The sequence below is a fragment of the Hoplias malabaricus genome, chromosome 6, assembly GCF_029633855.1.
Source record: "Hoplias malabaricus isolate fHopMal1 chromosome 6, fHopMal1.hap1, whole genome shotgun sequence".
In the NCBI taxonomy this organism is placed as follows: Eukaryota; Metazoa; Chordata; class Actinopteri; order Characiformes; family Erythrinidae; genus Hoplias; species Hoplias malabaricus.
The window spans coordinates 25,641,672-25,650,151 of NC_089805.1; positions in this window are offsets into that span (position 1 = coordinate 25,641,672).

An 8,480-nucleotide genomic window follows, 5' to 3' on the forward strand; every position below is an offset into this window, starting at 1 on the left:
AGGTTTATTACTTCTGCTTAGCTGGTATTGCTTTTGCCTCAAAGCCTCAGCTCTTAGAAGCAAAGGAAAAGCTGTCCCATGGCTTTTTTCCCCCACTGCAGCTTACCAGAATCCACAAATGCTCAAGTCCTTTACATAACATGACACAGTATTTGTACCAAACCTATGCACATCACCAAATACTTTGTCAACCCTAGATCTTTTATAATGAATAATACAACGTAAATGCTTTTAAAACATTTGTTATACTATATCTGTTATACATGGAACATTTCGCGGGGGAAAGCGACAGGCTTTAAGCGAGCCGAGCCGAGCTGAGTCGAGTCGTGTAGAGCCGGACCCATGCGGCAGCAAAACGACATATGACTAGTCTGAATTCAGTTTAAAAAAAACTGTGGGGAAAAGGGTAAAACTAGAAATGCATACTACAATATTTTTCAAAATCTAAATGTAAAACAAGCCCAATGACTTCTCTACGTCTCTTGTTGGTAGTCTTTGGAGTGTTCATGCCCCATCTCTGGATACGTAACTAATGATCTGTAATGAATATCAGTGTGAAACCCACTCTCATTTATGTAGTGCTGTTGAAGCCCAGCTGTGAATAATATATGCACATGCCCCATACTGATTACATAATTTGTCTTGAGATACATGGCAGCAAGCCACACAATTAAATCAGTAATTACATGTATATTTTTATCTATCAGTGTTTGTTTACCTGAAAGGACTGCTGAAATGACTGTAAGGGTCTTAGTCTGTGGGCTGTCATGTTGTGCTCAGGTCTGGCTCTCATTAAAAGCACTAAGGCCTGTTGGGTTCCTCTGGGTTTCTTGCTGACTTTCTGGCACACTGCCTACTCCCTGTGGCCTCACATCCACAGGAGAGCTTGCCAAATATGTCTGTGTGCGCATATGCACGTGTGTGTGTGTGTGTGTGTGTGTGTGTATTAATTCATCTGAACCAAACAGTCCTTTGCTCTTCACTTTCAGTAAAAATGGTAAAGCTTTCAGTAGCTTGCCATGCTTAGAGAAACAGATTTTTTTTGTTTTATTAAATGGCATGAATGTGTGTTCCACTTTATGCACTCTTCTGTTCACAATCAGCTGACGGGGATAAGGCTGTCCATAGAAGTGCATATGATGGTGCATGAGCATAATTGCGCTGTTAACGCCTCACAAGACCATCCTGTGACGGAAGGGGGACAGCATCAGCTCGAGGCATACCAAGCACGCCACATTCTGCATGGCTCTTTTTAATGAGGGCCCACAGCCCTTGGTGAAGTTAACTCGAATATCACTGCGCTCTTCTGGAACTTTGCTGATGGAGTCGTATGATCAGTGTCCTCTCTTTACCCTGCTGCGGTCTCACACCATGCTGACCTCAACCGTTGGAATGCCTTTTCCATGTAAATGAAGGAAGTCTACCCTTTGCTCTGGCATAAATGCTGATATTTCTATAGTTTACATTTTGATGAGCTGTTGTTTTTGGATAAAGCTTCCCTAAGGACAAAGTCTTAAATCATCAGTGGTGCAGCCCTTGAGTTAATGTATGAGTAATCTACACCAAAATATTCTTTCCCCCAGAAACAAAGCCAAGCTTTGTTTTCAGATGCCATAAGCCAAATGAGACAAAGACGTGTACACACACACACACACACACACACATATATATATATATGAAAAAATAGTTTATGTACATAACAATGAACAAGAAAGCAGGGGAGGAAGAAATGTCTCTCTTCTGGCTTGTGTTTACATCCACAGCTTTCAATTTTAAGTCCATGGGAGTAACCGCATCCTCTTGAACAAACAACTGCAGAATGAGGACATGGAAGAAAATGATTATAGCTTGTTATAGTTTGTATCATTATGAGACGTAGACACTGCTGGCTGAGGAATATGAACCCTGTAGATGAATATACAGCTTGAATAATGACTGACAGTCTGCCTGTGTGTCTGTCTCGTAAGGAAAATAAAGTCTGTGCCATCTAAGGGCAGCGATGACTTTGATAAGAGAGTCAGTTACCTTCTGTGGTCCATTTGTGTTATGTCTTGGTCAGCCAGCTAATCGTTAAGGTCTCACCGAGGGCTTGGTGCTTTAAACAAGAAAAGATGTGCCAACTGTATATTGATTTTTATTGAGCTTATTACAAATAGTCCCTGTGGGGCTAATTTGTACAGTGCCTTGACAATTACACCTAAAGTACATCTATTAAAGGACTAGATGACTCTGTTTTTTTCATCTTCCTAAGGTGGCTACAGAGTCTGGAAATGGTGATTTAGTGAGGTGTTTAACATATGCAGGAAACGGGTGGTGTCAGTGTTAGAGCATTTAAGTGCAACGGTCTGTAGCTGCCATATAGGGGGCATTAATGTGGAGGTAACAACATCTGTTGCGCACAGTTCACAGCTCTGATCAGCAGTTTCCTGATGTCAAGGAGTATTTAGAGCTGAAGTGAACCAACACTTTGAAAACACCATTTTGCTCTTCTGAGTACTTTTCCCCTCCTCCCTGGAAGGAATCATATTTGAATGTAACTTGCATACTTGGTAAAGGTAGGGATTATTTCTTGGTGCAAAAACTCATGTAAAGCTCCTTTAGCACTCTTTACATGAACTTGATCACCAGAGGTGGAGGAGTTATTTTGGCATGATATGAAAGACAATGGAAACTTTGCACTCCCCCAAACCCACCCCATAAACGTAATCTACACTTCTGATACTGCTATTCACATCCCATTTTTCTCCTTCCAGTGACACTGCAAACGATAGTGTAGATCCTGGCTGTTTTTTTTTTCTTTTTGTTCTGGCAATGAGTAGGGCTGCATCGCTAACTGTGGCCTTGTGTGTGCTTAAGTGTTCCTCTCAGCCTCTGGGCTGTTTGTGTTGGTCTGCATGGTCAGAGATGAAAAGCTCCAGCAGGCTTAAGGGGAAAAGACGACTCCTCAAAGTGGATCTGTGTAGTAGGGCCTCCTTGAGCATGCAGTCTTAATGGAGCAGAAATAGGCCCCACCACCTCCTCCCACCCAGATCCTCAAGCACCACTGGACTTGAGACGCCATGGGGCCATTTGATCAGATAACACTGATGCTGACGCACCATGACCTGTCTACTTGCCTAGCTCACATTCAACTGAAATGTGGCTACACATAAACAAACACACATGAATAATTTTACATAAGTTGTTTTAGTCCGTATTTCACCTGAGAATATTTCAAGCCAAAATGTGTTCTCTACACACTCTAAACTCTCTATTAAATGTTTCAGAGGTGCTTCCCTCAATTCTGTTTCTTCTGTATGTTTAGTTATAGACTGTAACTGCTCAATCCATCAGAGTTACATATAACCCTATTACATATAATGGAATTTTACAGTTATAATGACTGAATATACTGAAAACAAGTGTTTTGTGGAGAGTTTAGACAGTGTTAAGAACACTTCCTGGTTTGATTTTTAAGAAATTCTCACCTGTGATACAGACTAAGGGAACGTCTGCAAATTTCACATTCTGGGCGCCATCTGATTAATACCAATATATTAAATTCTGTTGAAAATATTATGTTTTGGAAATATAGCAATGGGCACCTTTCTTCTGTATATTTCCTTTTTAAGAATTAAGAAGGAATACTCCTTACATCAGCAGGGGTTTTCTATGTCAGCCAGTATTTCTTTTTCTCCCCCTTAAAACTACACATGCTTTAAATTATTTATTAAGAACAAAGATTAAAAAAAATATTATTACTAAAATAATTTATCTACAAATTAAAATGTGCAAGCCATTAGACAAATCTTGTTCATCATGTTCTACGATGAATAACAACTGTGTCATGAGGGTTTAAGAAGTTAAATCCTTTAACTTAGGCAATAATAGGAAAAAAGGGATGTTTGTTGCAGTCACTTGGTGCTGCAGTGATCAGATAAGATTGTGTGACATGTCCCAGACAGAAAGAAAGTCTATTTATGGACATGTGTTTTTGGTTTCAGCTCAAGAACAAAGAAATGCAGAGCGTCTGCCCAAGAATCTTTCACTATTGCCCAAGACTGGCCTTGGTCCATCTGGCCCTGTATTCAAAGGTGTTGCTTCTTGGCACACTATCACATACTTTTCCAGCATCACCTGTCGCTGTCAAAACAAATCAGATTCCTCTTGAATAAACTCCATCATTCTTTCCCATAGCCATACTGTGTAGATTTACAGCATCAGCCCCCTTCTGCTTTTTTAACAGGAGTATTCAAGCCCAAGCTGTTGAGCAGTGTTAATGTCTTTAGTAACCTCCTCTAGACAGTCAGTTAGCAGCAACAAATCCATTTTCATTTAGCACAGGGATATCAGGAAATGCCACAAAGGGTGGAGTTTGAATGTGTATTGGTGGCCATTTCTTTGTTAATTGTAATGAAAATCTGCCCTTTCTCTATTAACTGAGTATCCTGGAGTGGCTATGTTGATCCAGAACAATTTAACTAATATCAGAACCAGGCTTCAGTAATGTTTTTGTGGCTGAATGCCATCAGATACCGGCAGAAATATAGATACTGTTACTGCAATAATGGACTGCCTGTTAATACTTTTCATTCCAAAAGAAATGAGTTGGCCATGTAGTGTACTTTATATGCTTTCTAATCTGTCCCTCTGTGTTCCAGAGAACTGAATGAATCCCTGCATTTTCATGGTGATCACTATCAGAGATGCCTTCCATTTTCTCTGGGTCTCATCATATCTAACCCGCTGAGGCATTTTTTTCGTTTATGAGGAATCTGCTCCTGTATGAACTTGCATGCACACTGTGAAACACCAAAATGGGGGCAGTTAAACAACTGACATTATACCACCCATTAGCATGTTACCAGAAAGCAAGAAAACCTCCATATGGTTCCACAATCATATCACATGTCATGTTTACACAGCACACACTCAGAGCCATTAGTTTTGAAATGGCTCAGGCACAGAAGAGGAACTTGTCACTTTTGGAAGGCAGCAGAGTAAATGGTTTCTGTTTTCAGTGTTTCAGTGGGATTATAGACATGAATACTGTATAATGTAACAGTCAGACATTGAGAAAAAAAAAGACATTTAACATCTGTGCTATTGTCACTGTTGGAATGAAACCATTCCAAACACTAAATATTCCCTTAGTAATTTAATTTCACAAAATTTATTTAGGATAATTTTAGACCAATTCTATTGGTCAGTCTGTTGTGATATTTGAAAATTACATACATTAAAATAGATCAATAGCTCTTTCTTTCTTTCTTTCTTTCTTTCTTTCTTTCTTAAAGAAAGGCTGCCTGTTCTCAGAGAAAATGTCTCCGAGGTTTTCTCCACTTCATCATAAATTCTCTGGCTTGTAATAATCCTGTACTCTGCCTCATCTCATCAGATGTTTTCTCTCCAGTGCTGCTCTGCTTTCCTGAACAAGCACAGAACTGTACTTTTTATGTAACCACACTTTGAAATGAATCAGCTTTCCTCAACAGATCTTAGAAGGCAAAAGTGACAAATACATCTGTCTGTTTCTCAGACTTAAAAAGATCAGAATGTGTGATTAAAAGTACAGTGTGCTTAGAGGGAAACTTTTTCCAAAGGACAACAATAAATATGTTTTTTTCACATCTCATACTAACTCTCTATAAGCATATAAATTGTTTCTGACTGGTCTTTGGCTGTCAGTGATGCTTTTCCTACATTTATTGATGACCTTTTTCTGGTTCAAGCGGACATTGCTCATTGTTGTCTATGGAAAATCTAGGAAGATTGATTCCACAGCTTTTCCAGACACCATGGATTATCTACTGGGTACTGTATTGATTCACCATATATTTTATCATCCATACTCCACAAAATATTGTATATGGCCAAATAACCTGTTTCCTAATATCATTGTAAATACATGGTGACCCCTTTGTCTCACTAGTAAACACTGTGCCTGACTTGCTAGATTATGCCCATCTCCAAAACTTCGTCGGCAATCTTTATAATTTGTTAATTTAGCAGCTTTAAGGTGCTCCCATTCTAGACATTTAATTGTGCATGCACACCTTGTATAATTGCTAAAGAAAACATGAAATAAATTGTGACACATGTGAGCAACTGCTCATAAGCTTAATGTCACCATGCGTGTTCCACCACACTGTGTTCCCTGAAGTGATGGAACACCATCCACCTTTTGGAATGAGTGTGGCGTTTGTTATCCAGAATTTAAAATCCAGCATCAGTACAGACCTCACTAATGATTTTGTAAGCTTTAGCTTAGGCCGTATAATTGATATCCAGTAAAACAAAATCTATTTATGTATATAATTCTGTTAAAAAATATATAACTAAATAAACATGGTGTAAACCTCAAGCTTATTGAGATGGTCCAAGTGGGTATAAACAATGGGGAACTCAAAAGGAGAGGGAGAGAGAGTGTACATCTGCCTCCACCGAGATGTGAATAGAGATGTGAGATGTGAACAGTAACTTTAATACCTATTGCTTCTTTTAAGGTGATTTTCCTTACGGAGATTTCATTTTGTGTAGTGTTGGTTGGGGCATGGAGTGTGCTGATATTTTCTCTAATGAATCTATGCCAGATTAATCATTAGCCATGTTCTTCTGTTCAGTCTACATTTTCAGTGCCTGGGCCCTTCCTTTCCGTTTGTTCAGAGCCAAAGAAAACAGCACTATATAGATCTACAGGCCTCACAAACCCATTCTTCCACACCCCCACATCCATCTTCACACACCATTGAGCTCAGAGCCACGAAGGGTCTGCTGTCTTGTTTGAGGGTCTGTTTGAGTGTTGTTAGAATCTGGAGTGGATCTAAATCCACAAACGTTATCAGAAAGAAGTCAGTGGACCTGAATGCCTCAGAGATTAAGTATGTGCTAATGTTGTGTTTTCAGTCTGTTGTCTGTAGACTGCTGTACGGTGAGTAATGATGTTACTAATGTAACTGTATTAATATTTTTGATGTGCAGTGAGGAGTACACAATAGTTTGATTGATTGGGCAGGTGAAGGAGGGTTGTGTGTGTGTGTGTGTATATAAAAACAAGCTAAGCATACCGGCCAGAAATGTCAATAGATGAATGTAAATATATATTTTAACAACAGTTCTATTTTAGTTTTTATTTTAGTTTAGTATAGATGCGAGTTGATTTCCGAGAAAGTGTTAGTTCTGAGAAATTTATTATCTGTGTAACACTGCACATTTCAACATATTTTCACTCAGGTTTGAATTAAAACAGTTATACTCTGGAGATGTTTGTGTGTGTTGGGGTGGGGGTGGGGTGTGAGTGGAGGTACTCTGGCCTCAGTGTGGGCCTCTTTTACTCTGAAGCCCTACTAATCTTCATTGTTCCTCTGATAGCTTTCTCAAAAGAGTCATCTACATGAGCACCTCCACACACTGGCATAAACACAACACACACACAAAGTTGTTTTTGTGATCTGTGAGGACATTACATAGACTTTCACTAAGTAGGTGAGTCTCGGTCTGTTTCTAAATAAACTCTGATGTGGTTCGTTTCAAATGTTAGTACAATACAAGCCAAAGGCGTCTAAAGGAACCAAACACAGCACATGAAGTCCCAAGATGTAACAATAATCGCAGCACAAGCAAACAGAGTGCGTTAAAAACAAACAATGATTCAAGGACACACCTCCTAACGCCTTCTCTCTGTAGCAGAGTTGCTCTGTTTGTGCAGTGGAGGACCTTCAGGCATTGTTTTGACTTTATCCATTTTACCAACTCGTGCTCTGTTTCCAGTAGGTAAAACTACCTCCAGGTAGTTTTGGTGTGTTTATGAACAAACACACAACCCTGATAAGTGCATTACGCAAAGTTGATGATTCTAACGTGTGATTTACAATACCCATCTACAGGTAGAAAAACAAAACTGAGTTGTGAACAACAGTTAACTTATTATAAACAGGTATCAGTAAAATATACAGTCATAACGTCAGGAAAGAACATAAACATCAATTAATTCCTTCATTGTCTGTAACCGCTTATCCAGTTCAGGGTGGCGGTGGGTCCGGAGCCTACTTGGAATCACTGGGCCGTGACAGGAAAACTCACTGGAGGGGGCGCCAGTCCTTCAAAGGGCAACACACACACATACATTCACTCACATTCACTTTCATCACAGTAAATTCACCAGTGTTAAATCAACACTATTAGTGTTAACTAATACTAACTAACACTGAGAGTGTTAAATTATTGCACTGACAGTGTTAATATTACACTAATAGTGTTGATTTAACACTGGTGAATTTATTGCGATGGGGTGTTCTAATTTTCCACAGATTCTCTTGTATCACATGCTATTTTCACAGGGCCATTACAAAAAAAAAATTCCACAGTAAAATTTCTTCATCTTCAGGATATCAATGGTCTATTATATTGTGTCTGTAGTGAGCCTTTCAGATTGTTGAGACACTTTGAAAATAAAGAGATAATATCCGCGGAAGGAAGCTAAACATGTAGTTTTTCCACGG